Source organism: Erythrolamprus reginae, chromosome 5 (genome assembly GCF_031021105.1).
Source record: "Erythrolamprus reginae isolate rEryReg1 chromosome 5, rEryReg1.hap1, whole genome shotgun sequence".
In the NCBI taxonomy this organism is placed as follows: Eukaryota; Metazoa; Chordata; class Lepidosauria; order Squamata; family Dipsadidae; genus Erythrolamprus; species Erythrolamprus reginae.
This window is the reverse complement of record NC_091954.1, coordinates 48,426,480-48,441,293: the sequence shown is the minus strand read 5'-3', so window position 1 is coordinate 48,441,293 and position 14,814 is coordinate 48,426,480. Positions and strand designations below refer to the sequence as shown.

General features: G+C 40.9%; 2 non-coding genes across 2 annotated transcripts; one reads left to right on the top strand and one right to left on the bottom strand.

Moving 5' to 3' along the window:
• Positions 1–1,139: 1,139 nt before the first annotated feature.
• Positions 1,140–1,213, bottom strand: TRNAT-AGU (transfer RNA threonine (anticodon AGU)). The gene has a single exon. It is a non-coding gene; the product is annotated as a tRNA-Thr (tRNA).
• Positions 1,214–4,574: 3,361 nt separating this feature from the next.
• On the top strand, positions 4,575–4,646 carry TRNAH-GUG (transfer RNA histidin (anticodon GUG)). Its single transcript has one exon. It is a non-coding gene; the product is annotated as a tRNA-His (tRNA).
• Positions 4,647–14,814: the final 10,168 nt, after the last annotated feature.

Genomic DNA, 14,814 nt, shown 5'->3' with positions numbered 1-14,814 from the left:
AAAAACCAACTGATGGCATCAAAGCTACTGGGGTAAGAATTTCTCTTTTTAGAATGATCTGGATGGGAGGTGTTATCACCCCTAAGTTTTGGTGCCCCGGGCCAGAGCCTACTCAGCCAGACCTATACATGTATAGGTCTAAAGCCAGACCTATACATGTATACATACCAAGTGTGAAATCCAGCAGTTCTGACAGGTTCTAGAGAACCAGTAGCGGAAATTTTGAGTAGTTCAGAGAACTGGCAAATACCACCTCTGGCTGGCCCCAGAGTGGGGTGGGAATGGAGATTTTGCAGCATCCTTCCCCTGCAATGACTAAGCCACACCCACGAAGCCACAACATACACACCAAGCCATGCCACAGAACCAGTTATTTTAAAAAATGGTATTTCACCACTGATACACACGCACATATATGCATACATACATACATACATACATACATACATACATACATACATACATACATATCAGGGGAGGGTTGTAATTTACCTTGCCGCAGGTTTGCTTCCTCTGCACCGCATGGCTGTGCACACATTGCAAGTGCTCACATGTGCAGTTCCAAAAACCCAGCTTCTGTGCATGCACAAAAGCAAAAAACAGCAAAAAATAGCAAACAGAAAAAGACAGAATTGGCTCCGTGATGTCACCACCAGTTTACTAAATTACTACCAGTTCTATAGAACCGGTGCAAACAGGGAGGAACCTACCTCTGATACATACATATCTTTCTGTATTTGTGGTGTGTAGCCCCCAAAGTAATCATGTTTGTCTTGTTAGTGTATCAGTGACGCTTGCTTTTGATATAAAAAGCTGCAGCCATTATCATCAGAAAGATACCCAGGAAGGCTTTATATCTGGCAGAGCTGAATTAATAATTATAGCCATCCTCGATAGCCACAAACTCATTAGGGAGATGAACCCCCTACCCAGGCCAACTGTGAGTATAAAATTAAGGGGGGGGGGTTAAAGTCTTCATTGCCTCTGCCATTGAACTTCATTCAAAATTCTAATCTCAATCATGATATAAAATCAGAATGTTAATCAGGTTTTCTTTCTGCTTTGGAACAATAAAAAGGCTCAGGTACGCTCTGTTCAGCTGTTATCCATCTTTTTAGTATCAAAAGATTTGGTTTCTGAGGCACCACTGGGAATCGAACCCAGGATCTCCTGTTTACTAGACAGGTGCTTTAACCAGCTTAGCCATGGTGCCTCACACTATAATTCAGGCCACTCGCTCTAAAGACAGGAGAAAGATGCTGCATTAGCAAAGTATGTTGCATTCTGCCAGTGAGATCTCAGGGCAAAAGCCCTTAAAGACTGGCTGACACAAAATTCTTAATATAGCAATCTCCTACGTGGCTTGCAAGCCTGATTCAGCTTTGGAATATAAGAAGTCTTGGGTTCAAAACTAGTCCACTGAAGGAAGGGTTGCAGTTCCTTTTGATTTCTGAGAGCTTTGCTCTTATTTTTAATCTGAAAATATAGGAGGGGGGGCACTTCCTTCAGCCTCTAAATAGGCAAACAAAGACATTAGCTGCAATCTAACTCAAAATGTCCTGTCTATGGAGATTCAAAATGAAAAATGCACCTTTGAGTTAAGATGTCCTGCTTATAATTTACTCAGCCCAGCTAACCTGTAGTTCTGCTGTTTTACAGCCCATCTTTGGCCCATGGATTAGCACCACAGTTTCAAGCTAAAAGTGATAGCAGTTTTAATCATGTTGTTAAGTCCACAACATTCCTGATTTGAATTTGAACCTCAGACTGAATCACCCATTTTTTAAATAGATTTATTCCTTCTTTTTAGCAAGACGCAAGCAGCTCTCTGGGAACTTTATAAATCTGCACCAAATTATTGAAGCCAAACTGGGTCCACCCCAGATATCAAGGCCCAAGGGCTTTTCTCCACAGCTGGATGAGTGTTATCTGCCCATCCTTCAACTGGTGGAAAATCTCTGCTCTCATGAAATTTGCTGTGCTTGTTGTAGATCTTTATCATGTTTCCATTCTATTTCAAGCCAGCATGATGTCCCAGCTTACCTCCAGAGTAGTCAACGGCAAAGGTTAGGCAGATTTTATATATCTTGAGGCTTGGGGTTTCAAACTCAAGGTCCGTGAGCTGATTCTGGCCCACAGGGTACTTAGATCTGGCCCACAGGGCTGCCTTGGGAACAGTGAAGAACCGATCTGCAGTGCCTCTACCAGCAAAAATGGAGCTTGGGACAGCTGTGCGCTGCCATCCCAAATTCCATTTTGAACTGCGACAGACTCCTGCAACCCTCTGCCAGCAAAAACAGAGTATGGGAGGGCCTCACGTGGGTCTCCTAAACTCTATTTTCAATGGCAGAGCATGCGGGCCATAACAGGCACCCTGAAATGCATGATGTTGAGCTGGTCATGGCCACCTGGTCCTCCCAAGGTCAAAAACAATCCTGGTGTGGCCCTCAATGAAATCGAGGCAGGATTCCCTTCAGTACCATTTGTTGGGGGTCAAGGGAAAGGGAGGGTGTTGACTCCTTCTGCTCAAGATCCCCATGTACAATTGGTGGGCCACTGTGTGACACAGGATGCTAGACTCGATGGGCTTTGGCCTGATTCAGCATGGCTCTTCCTATCTTTTTTTCTTATGAGTTTGACACCCCTGTCTTAGACCATACTAAGCATATAGAAGAAAATACTACTTTAGCATCAATATGGCTAAGCATAATTTGAAGTCATCTTATTATGGCCTGGGGAATGAAATGAAAATATAAACCCTTATACAATTGAGTGGTCTTACAAATTTAATAAAATAATGTCATAAGAAAAGGGATGCGGGCAGTGGTGGGCTACAAGCCGGAACGTTAAATTGCGCTCAGTGCCACTGCTCGTAAGTTCTTGCAGGGCCAGCATGATTTTGCTGCTGTACCTGTGGAGGTAGCAAAATGGGGCATGGAGCCGCAGGTGTGCCCGTGTTTCGGCAAGGGTTTTTTGCTTCTGTACATGCCAAAACACGGGTGCACTTGTGGCTCCATGCACAATTTTGATACTTCCACAGGTGCAGCAGCAAAATAGCGCTGGTCCCACAAGAATTTACGAGCCGCGGCAACGAGCACAATTTAGCGTTCTGGGTCGTAGCCCACCGCTGGATGCGGGGGCACATTTGTGCCATGGTTAGGAAAGACCCAACTCCTGGCTTGTTCCTTGCTTTTGTCCATTCAGCGACACCTTCCCACTCTTTGCAGGTGAAATCGTTGTGCACTTTTTTTCTGAAAAAGAAGCTTGCTGGTAAATACCATTGAACCAAGAAATCTATAGTATAATTAATACAGTATAATATACTATATAATTTCTGGTAAAGATTAGGAGTTTGGAAATGACGACCCTTGGGATGTCACTAAATTGCAGTTGCCAGCAATATTATTGCAATAATATCTGGAGCCTTTCCCCAGACTCACCATCCTCTAGAATTGGTCAGCAATAACCATACTATATAAGGAATCTGGGATTTGAAATCCACACATTGGAAGTGTATCTAATTTGGGCAGGGAAGCGCTGCCCGTCGCCGGCCCTACAGGTATACTCGCAGGGGCTGGCGTGAGTGTGCAGGCAGGCAGTGGATGGGCATGAGCATGTCAACATGAGATTCGGCTTCTGCGCGTGGCCCAGAGCCAAATCTTGTTTGAGGACACATGCGCAAGTGAGATGTCATCAATTTTTGCGAATATTTTAGCTTCTGTGCATGCACAGAAGCAAAAAATCAGTGTAACTTGATGAAATCTCACGAGCGCGAGCATCCTCACACAAGATTTGGCTTTGGGCACATGCACAGAAGCCAAATCTTGCATGGGGGCGCACAGCTGCGCAGGCATTCCTGATTTTACTACCATTCTATAGAGTGGCCCACACTGAATTTGGGGGAGGATCCTTTATGGCAGGGTCCCCAAACTAGGCAACTTTAAAACTTGTGGACTTTAATTCTCAGAATTCTCCAGCCAGCTATGCTGGCTGGAGAATTCTGGGAGTTGAAGTCCACAAGTCTTAAAGTTACCTAGTTTGGAGACCTCTGCTTTATGGTCTCTGGTTGGTTGTTTTCTTGCAGACAGTTCATTACCCAACTAGGTAACATCATCAGCACTAGTAATGAAACATCTGCAAGAAAACAACCAAGCCCAGAAACCACCAAGGACCCCTCATTTCAACCGTGACCTACAAACATTCTTCTATATTCAAGAAGGGTTTGGGAAGATCACAAATCCTCACTCCCGAACTGTATATGGGATTCTCACTTAGGATAATTTGATTTCTTGCATCCTAAACTAGTCCCCACTGTAGGAAGAATACTTTGCTTTTGAAGAAGCTCATATTTTCCCATGTAAACATAGCAAAGGTTTTTTGTTTTTTTTTAAAGTATTGTATTTGGCTGATAACAGAAAGAAGCACAAGTGGGGGGGGGAAGAGCTCAGGCTCTGAGATATCTGACATCAGCAATATTATCAAACTATTTGTCGGTGTTTCTCTTCTCACAGGCTCTGGCCAATTCCCACTGCAACTGTAAGGAAGAGCTGTTTGGAACAAAGCAGAGCGAGCCAGCCATGATCGTATAGTGGTTAGTACTCTGCGTTGTGGCCGCAGCAACCTCGGTTCAAATCCGAGTCATGGCATCAAATGGCAAGTGCATGAATTTTAAAAAATCTATTTCAGGAAAAAGCTAAAGACTTTTTGTGTAATATACTGTATAGCCACATTACTGGAACCTAAAGCGTGCGTTCTGAATACATTACTTTGAGATTGTGTCATTACATTTAAAATATTTATATGTTGCTTTTTTGCTCCTTAATTTGGGAACAGAGAAGATGAAGAATAATATACTGCCTAAAAAATAAAGGGAACACTCAAATAACACATCCTAGATCTGAATGAATGAAATATTATCATTGAATACTTTGTTCTGTACAAAGTTGAATGTGCACAACAGCATGTGAAATTGATTGCTTCTTTCTGTCAATCAGTATTCCTTCCTAAGTGGACAGTTTGATTTCACAGAGGTTTGATTTACTTGAAGTTATATTGTGTTGTTTAAGTTGTTTAAGTGTTCCCTTTATTTTTATTTTTTCCACTTTATTTTTTTTTTGAACAAGGTATTTTATTTGCACATTATTCTATATTTTTACCATTGTGTAATATATACATGTAATAGTCCACAATTTTAAAATTCATGTAAAAGCTTGGCAGGTCTGTAATATACCATTTTCAACCACAAAACACTAAAATGGCAGTTAACAGTAATAACCAATCTTCCTGAGATTTTAAATTACAGAAATGTGATCTCTTTCAACCATATCTCTTATTCCAATCACCCGCCATTATTTCAACCACTCACTCCAAAACTTCTTCTTTTCTTTATAAATTAATGTTCTATTCAGAGTGCAAACTGTCAGGTTTTCTGAAGTCATTGCAATCTTCATTTTTATCTATGTTCCCCAAAATGATTTTTAAAAACATAATCACCTACATGATATTTTTGTAATTTGATTTTCCAGTACAGGTAGCCCTCAACTTGCATTCATTTAGTGACTGTTCAAAGTTACAGTGGCACTGAAAAAGTGACCACTTTTCACACTTAATAACCATTGAAGTATCCCAATAATTACATACTTGATCAAAATTCAGATGCTCAGCAACTGGTTCATATTTATGACGGTGGCAGTGTCCTGATGTCCTGTGATCTCCTGTTGAGACCTACTCCTAAGCAAAGTCAAAGTTGGAAATCATATTCATTTAACAAATATATTAATAATTGCATAACTACAATGATTCAGTTAACAAATGTGTTGAGAAAGGTCATAAAATGGGACAAAATTCACTTAACAATGTCTCACTTAGAAATTTGGGGCTCAGTTGCCATCATAAGTTTAGGATTAACTACTAATTTATGGCTTTTCCAAGTCTTCCTTATCTTGGAAGAGAGTTCTCTCCCATGCAATAGGAGTAGAATTTGCCAGGCTGGTTGACATTTATTTGTTTTATTATTATTATTATTATTATTATTATTATTATTATTATTATTGTTATTGTTATTGTTATTGTTATTGTTGTTGTTGTTATTATTATTATTATTATTATTTCGGACTCGGGGCGGCTTACAACATGTAAGAAAAACAATAGAAACATCCTAAGTCCAAATTTAAAATCAATTAACTAATCTAAAAACCCCAAATCTTTAAAACATAGTTCACATTTGCAACCATACATTCGCAACAACACAGTCTTACAGCCAGCTGGAGCAGAGTGTCAAGCTTAACGGCTCCAGGCCTGCTGGCAATGGTGCATTTTAAAACCTTCTGAAAGGCCAGGAGGGTAGGGGCAGTGCATCTCTGGGGGGGGGCTGATTCCACAGGGTCAGAGCTGCCACAGAGAAGGCTCTTCCCCTAGGGCCTGCCAGCCGCCATTTTTTGGCTGACGGGACCTGGAGAAGGCTGACTCTGTGGGTTCTAACCAGTCACTGGGATACTTGAGGCTGGAGACAGTCCCATAAGTAACTGGTCCTAAGTCATGTAGGGCATTATAGGTAACCTCCGACACTTTAAATTGGGTTCAGAGACTAATCGGCTGCCAATGCAGCTCGCGGAGTGATGGAGAGACACTGGCATATCTAGGCAGGCCCATGATAGCTCGCACGGCTGCATTTTAGACTACCTTCAAACTCCGAACACTCTTCAAAGGTAGCCTCACATAGAGAGCATTGCAGTTTTCGATCTTCAAGGTGATGAGGGCATGAGCGACTGTAAGGAGAGACTCCCTGTCCAAATAAGGCTGCAACTGGTGGACCAATTGGACTTGGGCAAATGCCCTCCTCACCACAGCTGACAGATTGTTTCAGCATCAGTTGTGGATAGAGGAGCACACCAAGTTGCAAGTCTTCTCTGAGTGGGTCAAGAATCCCCCCCCCCCCGAGTGATTCCCATTCTGACAGCCATACATTCTGAACAATTTTCTTTCACTTTTCCACAAGATGAAACAATCTTTCCACATTTATCCAGATTACACAATTGTTGCTTTAAGAGGCAGCCAGAACTATGAATTTTGGATTAGGTCAAGCTAGTTCATGCCTATACTGTTTTGTCAATGCTGCTGCTTTGGAGAGAAGTGGCACTGAATTCCCATAGGAAAAGATGTAACTTTGCAATGATTCTCTCTATATCATTTTCATCAAGCTTTAGACCAGGACCATGAAACATATAATGGATACATTGGAAAAATCACCCTTGTTTAGAACTGTAAATGCAGTGCTCATCTGTTTTTTAAAAAATCTTTTTTCCATAATATACTTTTAAACAGTTGAAATTCTCCAATCTGTGTTTTGATGAATAGAAATTTATTCTCCAAAGCACCTGAAGTCAGGACAAGGAACAATGAATAGAAACTGATCAACGAAGGAAACAACTTTCCTGGCAGTTAGAACAATTAATCAGTGGAACAAATTTCCTTTAGAAGTTATGGATACTCCAGCACTGAAGGGTTTTAGAAGAGGTTAGAGAAACATTTGCCTAAAATGGTATAGGGCTGTAATGGCGAACCAATTGTATGTGTGCCACAGGTGGCATGCAGAGCCATATCTGCTGGCATGCAAGCTTTCGCCCTAGCTTAGCTCCAGCGTACATGTATGCACTGGCCAACTGATATATTTTTCATGTGGAAGCTTAGGGGGCACATGGATTAGGTAGGGCATGCTAATGGCAGTGAAGATCATAAATGGGGTGTTGTGGTTAGCTCTGGCCCTGCTCCTGCCCCAAGGATTGTAGATGTGGGGGAGACATCCACATGCTGCAGGCCTGTTTTGTCCCCGGTGGAATCTCCTGATGAAGGCTCCTCTGACCAAGAAGACATAAGTGACAGGGAGGAGGAGAGTGGGGCAGACAGCTCAGAAGGAGATCAATTATCTAGCTCCTCCTTGGATTCAGAACAAGAGTTAATGATACAGCCACTCATGAGGAGAGCGATGCATAGGCAGCAACAACTGACAGATTATTATAAAAGAAAATGAGGCCACCTGTGGTTGGGTGGGGCTGTGGTAATTAGTGAGGCTGCTATAAATAGCAGCCTGTGGGTTTGGCCATTGTGGAGGATTATCTGATCGATGTGTTTCGTGACTGCTTCACTGACTTTGACTTTTTGTGCGATGATTTTTCCCCGTTTTGAAACTAAACCAGAGCAAAGTGTGTGTCACTTTGTGAAAGAAGGACTGTGAATTGCCTCACAGCTGCAAGATAAGTATCACAGAACTGATAAGGGACTTGTACAAATTACCAGTTTGTTTGGAGACGAGTGCTCTTTGCTATACTAAAAGAGGGCTTAGTTTAAGTGAATTTTCATTATAAAGAACATTGTTTTGAATTTTCCACCATGTGTGTGTCTGAAATTTGTACCTGTGAATTTTTGGGAGGATTCTAGCAGAGAGCCTGACAGAACATGGGGTAGGAGAGTTGCTGGAGAGCATGGGTTGTACTAAGTTGGGGGGGAGTACATAAGGTATAGATCAGAAAGGGTGCTTGGGGATGCTTGGGGGTGCATGAGAGTTGCTGTAAAGGTCAGGGATGATATCTTTCCTATTCCTTTTGTGCCTCAATGAAAATTATTGATGAATAAGTATTGAAAAATTGCTTTTTCAGCACTTAAGTACATAGTCATATACAGGTCTTCCCTCATTATTTAACAGGTATTCATTGCATACTATAAATTCCTGCTTCTTATATCTGTTGTATTGCCGTGCATGCAATAAATCCCGAATGCCTCCATTTTGATGAATTGTATCATTTGTTTGTTTTGGCAAGGATTCGTGAAATAAATTTGAATAAATTTGGCTCGCTGATTGGAATCTGGCATTAAATGGCTGATGTAATGATGGATTTGCCCTTGAATAATTATAGGATTCCCTCCATTGTTCGTTAGAAAGAATTCTTTGGCACCAAAAGTTATTGTTTGGAAGAGGCAGCTGCATTGTCTGATGTTCTTCCTGAATCCATTTGCAATAGGTTCATCACTGCTATAAAAACTGAGTTCTTTAGGTAAAGATTGCAAATTGTCTATCTTGACATTTTCCCTTCATGCAGCAGAAATGGGTGGTTTCTTTGGGAAATTGGAATGGCTGACGCTGATATCAGATTTTGGCCACGGAACAAACATCAGCAGCAACATTGCATACTGCAAATCAAGCATTTTGTTTCATCCTTTCTCTTTCAGGTCAAGCTGTTGAAGGTGGTATTTATTTATTTATTTATTGGATTTGTATGCCGCCCCTCTGCAGAGACTCGGGGCGGCTAACAGCGACAATAAAACAGTGTACAATAGTAATTTGGTATTGGTATTGTCTGTTAAGGAACTCTCACAATAATTAATGTTTGCAACATGTTTCAAGTTGATCTTATAGAATGGAATGGAATGGAATGGAAAGGAAAAGAATAGAATAGAATAGAATAGAATAGAATAGAATAGAATAGAATAGAATAGAATTCTTCATTGACACACAAGGAATTTGCCTTTGGTGCATATGGTACATAAAAGAAAATATATGTTTATCAACAATCATGAGATACAACACTTAATGATTGCCATAGGGTACAAATAAGCCATCAACAATCAATAAAATCAATCATAAGGATACAAGCAACAAGTTACAGTCATACAGTCAAAAGTGGGAGGAGATGGGTGATAGGTGATAGGAATTAAGATTAGTGGAGAGTTATCAATCAAACCAACAGTAAGTTTTATCTAACTGTGAAAAAAAATATCAAGGCACAGATTTTGCTTTGGTATCATTGCAAAACCTAGGAAGGCCAGCACAAAGGAAGGAAGGAAATGAAGCAGATTTTAACAATGAAAGAATAATCCGCAGTATTACAGATGCTCCAGTTTTAAACCTGATTGCCATATAAACCTCCAGGCCATGCTGAAGAGTACAGATAACTCTGATGAATAGTATTAATTAGAAGGAAGGTTAGGTTTACATGAATTCTGACAACTACTACACAGGAATAGTCTGAAATATAGAAAAAAATTGATGATCATATTCACATATATGTGATTTAAAATAGCAAAACTGTTCATTTCCTATTTAAAAAATAATAGCCAGCAAGAAGCCGGCCATTTTTGGAATAAAGAAGCCATCTGCATCTGTTTCTTGTTTTAATAACTATTAATTTTTCTATTATCATAAGAAGTATCTCCTCTTCCTGAGAGGGACATCAGTCACTTTATAGCTCTATTGGGTTCTTTTAAAAATTGACTATGAGAATACCCTGATCTCATTAAACCTCATTTTTGCTAACAATACTGTCTTCTCCAAACCAATATACATAGCATAGGAAAATCTGCAGGAAATAATGCTTGTATATACTATATGTAATTTGACATCCATATGAGTAAGATGCCTGCCTTATCTGTAATTTGAGCCTGGAACCTAGACATATGCATTTATAGTGACAGGTTAGAAGGCTTTTCCTCTGCAAAGAGCTGTGCTATCCACATAAATGTCCTCTGTGGCTAAGAAAATTTGAGTTATTTGATGTAAGGTGGGGCTAATTGAAAATACTCAATAAATGTTATTTTGTGAATGCCTTAATATGCTCTTTGCTTGATTAAAGCATTTAATATGTTCATTGCCTGGTTAAAGCATTCATAATAGATTCCATACTTATGCGAAGACATTATACGGCACAATTGAGACATTTTCCCCCTAGGCTTATATAGTTTTATGTATGGTATGCTTGTGTTTTTATATGTATATGTATGGTTTTATATTATGGGCTTTTAGATATTTTTCTTCTTTTACATATTAGATTTGTTTATTGTATGCTGTTTCTTACTGTTGTGAGCCACCCCGAGTCTGCAAAGAGGGGTGGCATACAAATCTAGTAAATTATTATTATTATTATTATTATTATTATTATTATTATTATTATTATTATTAATTTCACTGAGCTTATACCATAAACAGACCTGAAGTTTTCCTTAATTCCATAAAAACTATAGTTTTTTTTAACTATACAGTTTTTAAAAATTAATTAGTCCTCTACTAACTTCATCAGAGTATTAAAATCCCCATTGAACACATAGTTGATCTTATATAATGCCGCTCAATTTCCTCATTGCCGGTGTCACAGGCCCACCCCCTTCCTTCCTTCCTTTAATTAGCTTTGTTGTTGCTAGCTTGGTCATGCCAGCATGTGAAATTGTGTGTGCATGTGTGTGTGTGCAAGAAGTTCATAAAAATCTCATTGTTTTTGTTATAATATTTGAAGCAACTTCACATTGCAAGAACTATATCACCCAGAGTCTGTAAGGAGTTGGATAGTCTATAAATCTCAATGATAAATAAATAAATATCCTTGAGGCATTGATACAACACTATGATACATGTAGCGTGTTTCCCTGAAAATAAGCCCTCCCCTCAAAAATAAGTCCTCCCCTGAAAGGTTAAGGTTAGGGATACAGAGCTTGAAATCAGGTAAGACGGCAAGAGGAGCTCCACATGCCCCAAAATAATAAGACCTCCCTGAAAATAAGGCCAAGGGCTTATTTCAGGGTTAAAAAAATATAAGTCAGGGTCTTGTTTTCGGGAAAACGTGGTAGAACTTTTATCATGATGCGCTAACCTTGTTTGGCAAATGCCTTGGCCAGCAACAATTCAGTTACCACAGTGTTGAAAAGGTAACTTTGCAATTGATCCTCACATTTATGATATTCACAGGTCTGTAAAGCTAAAAACCCCTGAAGCACAGTTGTAGTTCTACTTAACAACAGCTTCGCTTAATATCCAAATTGCTGGTCCCGATTGTGGTTGCTAAACGAGGACTATTTATACAGTATTGGTTTCATGAATCTAACCCCTTGCCTCCCAATGGTGCTGTTGGTATTTTTCTATGTATAATGAGGATATCCCATTATTTTCAATTATTATTCTTAATGACTGACTTTTAACATATTGAGGCAGAGCCGAGGATATGTTTATATCTCCCATCTCTTAAGTAAATTAGAAGAATAATGGCTGGCTTAATTCCTGCAGTTTTGTAGAATTGCAGGCTCTTGTCCAGGTAACAATTTTTCAATATATCAGGATCAAGTGTCCTGAAGCGATAGCAAGTCCTTGTTTGCTTCTCTATAATTATTTTCTCTGTGATGTCCTCTGCAGATTGAATTATGTGGAAGCCGGGCCAAATTAGTCCTGCTTAATGTGGGATAAATGCCATAAAAATCATGAGCTTCATTCTTCAAAAGAAAGGAACAACAATATTTTTAAGGGGGAGGAAGGATGTTGATCAGAGGTGGGTTGTTTCCAGTTGGCACCAGTTCTATAGTACTGCTAGCAAACCGCTGATGACATAAAAATGATGTCACGGAACTGGTTCTGTCGGTGCGGGGAGGAAGGATGTTGATCAGAGGTGGGTTGTTTCCAGTTGGCACCAGTTCTATAGTACTGCTAGCAAACCGCTGATGACATAAAAATGATGTCACGGAACTGGTTCTGTCGGTGCGGGGAGGAAGGATGTTGATCACAGGTGGGTTGTGTCCAGTTGGCACCAGTTCTATAGTACTGCTAGCAAACCACTGATGACATAAAAATGATGTCACGGAACTGGTTCTGTCGGTGCGGGTCTGTGGATGCCGCCATCTTTTTAAAAATTATTTTTTAAATTACTTATTTATTTATTTTGGGAATTTTTTTCCTCGTTTTTTTATTTTTTTTCTGTGCATGCGCAGAAGCTGAGTTTCTGGCACTATCCATGTGTCGCCATCTTGTTTTAGGCCCTCTTTTTTTGAATTTTTTTTGGGGGACTGTACATGCGTGCTCATGAGGCACACCCACGCAGCTCAGGAGGAAGCAAACCGGCAGCAAGGTAAGTTAAAATCATTCAATTCAATTCAATTCAAACATTTTTTTGCCACTGCACAACATGTGTACAATGAAATTGGATGAGGCTCCCTTAGTGCAGCCCTCATACACAAAATACATCTTAATATTTACATTACATCAGTGTAGACAGATTGCACATTGTGCTGGCCCTGCAAGTCTATCATATTAAATAGTTGTGGTCAATGTTCCCTCTAATTTTTTTTCGGTGTGGGCGGAAAAGTATAGTGTCTGAGCGACAGTCCCTTTGGGACTGGGCGGCATAGAAGTATAAATAAATAAATAAATAAATAAATAAATAAATAAATAAATAAATGAATGAATGAATGAATGAATGAATGAATGAATAAAAGAAAAAAATTCCCCTTTTTATTAAAAGAAATTAATAATAAAACAAAACCAAAATCTATTACTATTATTACTATCTTCTCTTTTTCCATCCCTGTCTCCTCCCCCCTTGTGTGTGTGTGTGTGTGTGTGTGAACTCTTGAAACATTTCCAATAACAGGTGAGCTATTGGAAATGGTTCAAGAGTTCACACACGCACGCACACACACACACACACACACAAACGGCTGGGGGTTTTTTCCTCTTATTATTTGGGTGCTTTTTACCATATGCTTTAAATCAAGAGTCATTTCTCTCTCTTTCTCTCTCCCCCTCTTGCTCTCTCTCTCTTTTTCTCACTTTCTCCCTCTCTTGTTTTCTTTCTCTCTTTCTATTGCTTTCTTTCTTTCTTTCTCTCTCTTTCTTTCTCTCTTTCTTGCTTTCTTTCTCTTCTCTCTCTTGCTATCTCTCCCCCCTTTCTTTCTCTCTCTCTCTCTCTTTCTCACTTACTTTCTCTCTCCTCCTCCTCTCTCTCTCTCTGTCAGTGAGGGGGCTGCGAGAGTGCTTTCTCCGAGCGCTTCGGGAACGTCTGCCCTGCCACTACTGTAGCCCCCTTGCTGGAAGTCTGGGATGAAAGCGCTCCCAGCGAAGGGGCTGCGAGAGGGGAGGGGTGGGCATTTCCGAAACAGACAGAGAAAGCCCTCTCTCGCCGCAAAAGCGCTCCCAGCCAGGGGGCTGTGAGAGAGGGCTTTCTCCGTCTGTTTCGGGAAAGCCCACCCCGCCCCTCTCGCAGTCCCCTGTCTGGGAGCGCTTTCGTCCCGAGAAGCCGCAGCCGCAGCCGCCACGAGAGAAGTCTCGCCCAAGGCAGGAGGCGGCGGAGGAGGAGAGGGGGCGGATCGGGTGGGCAGGGGGCACGGCCGAGAGGCCCGGAGCACAAGGGGGCCGAAGGCACCATGGAGAGGCAGGGGCGGCCGCAGCTCCCTTCTACTGCCCACACCTCCCCGCCCGCCCTCCCCCCGCGGGCTGGCAGGGGGATGGGGAGCGTGCGCCCAAGGAAAAGGCTGCACGGGGGGTATTTTGGAGCATGCGCACACGCGCGCAGCTTACAGGGAACAGTGGTTGTGGTGTTATGTTGCATTCAGAAGTGTGACAGCCAACAGATTTCACCCTGTTTGTTTGACTTTATCTCCTACCCTATGGTAGAGAGTGCTGACCAGGGTGTAAATCAGTGAAGGGCTATCAAAAATTTTACTACCACACTGTGGGCATGGCTTATGCAGGACACCCTGCATTTTCTTTCAACATCTTTTAGTGGAGCTCCATTTTCACTGCCCCACTGCGTTCCCCCTCACCCCTGGCGTGAATCATCTCTAAGGATTTTCCTCATCCTGCTAAGACATCAGGTCCTAGCAATTTCATCTAGTGAGGGCAGAGGACCTTAACCAAAAATGCTATGAAATAATAATCAAATAATTCCATTCAGGAAATACTTCAAAAATCTGAGAGCCTAGCATTGAGTAAATTAACAATAAGCAGCAAACTGAACAATGAGTGGGTCTGAACCCAACAAATTATCATTCTTTTATCATTTTTTC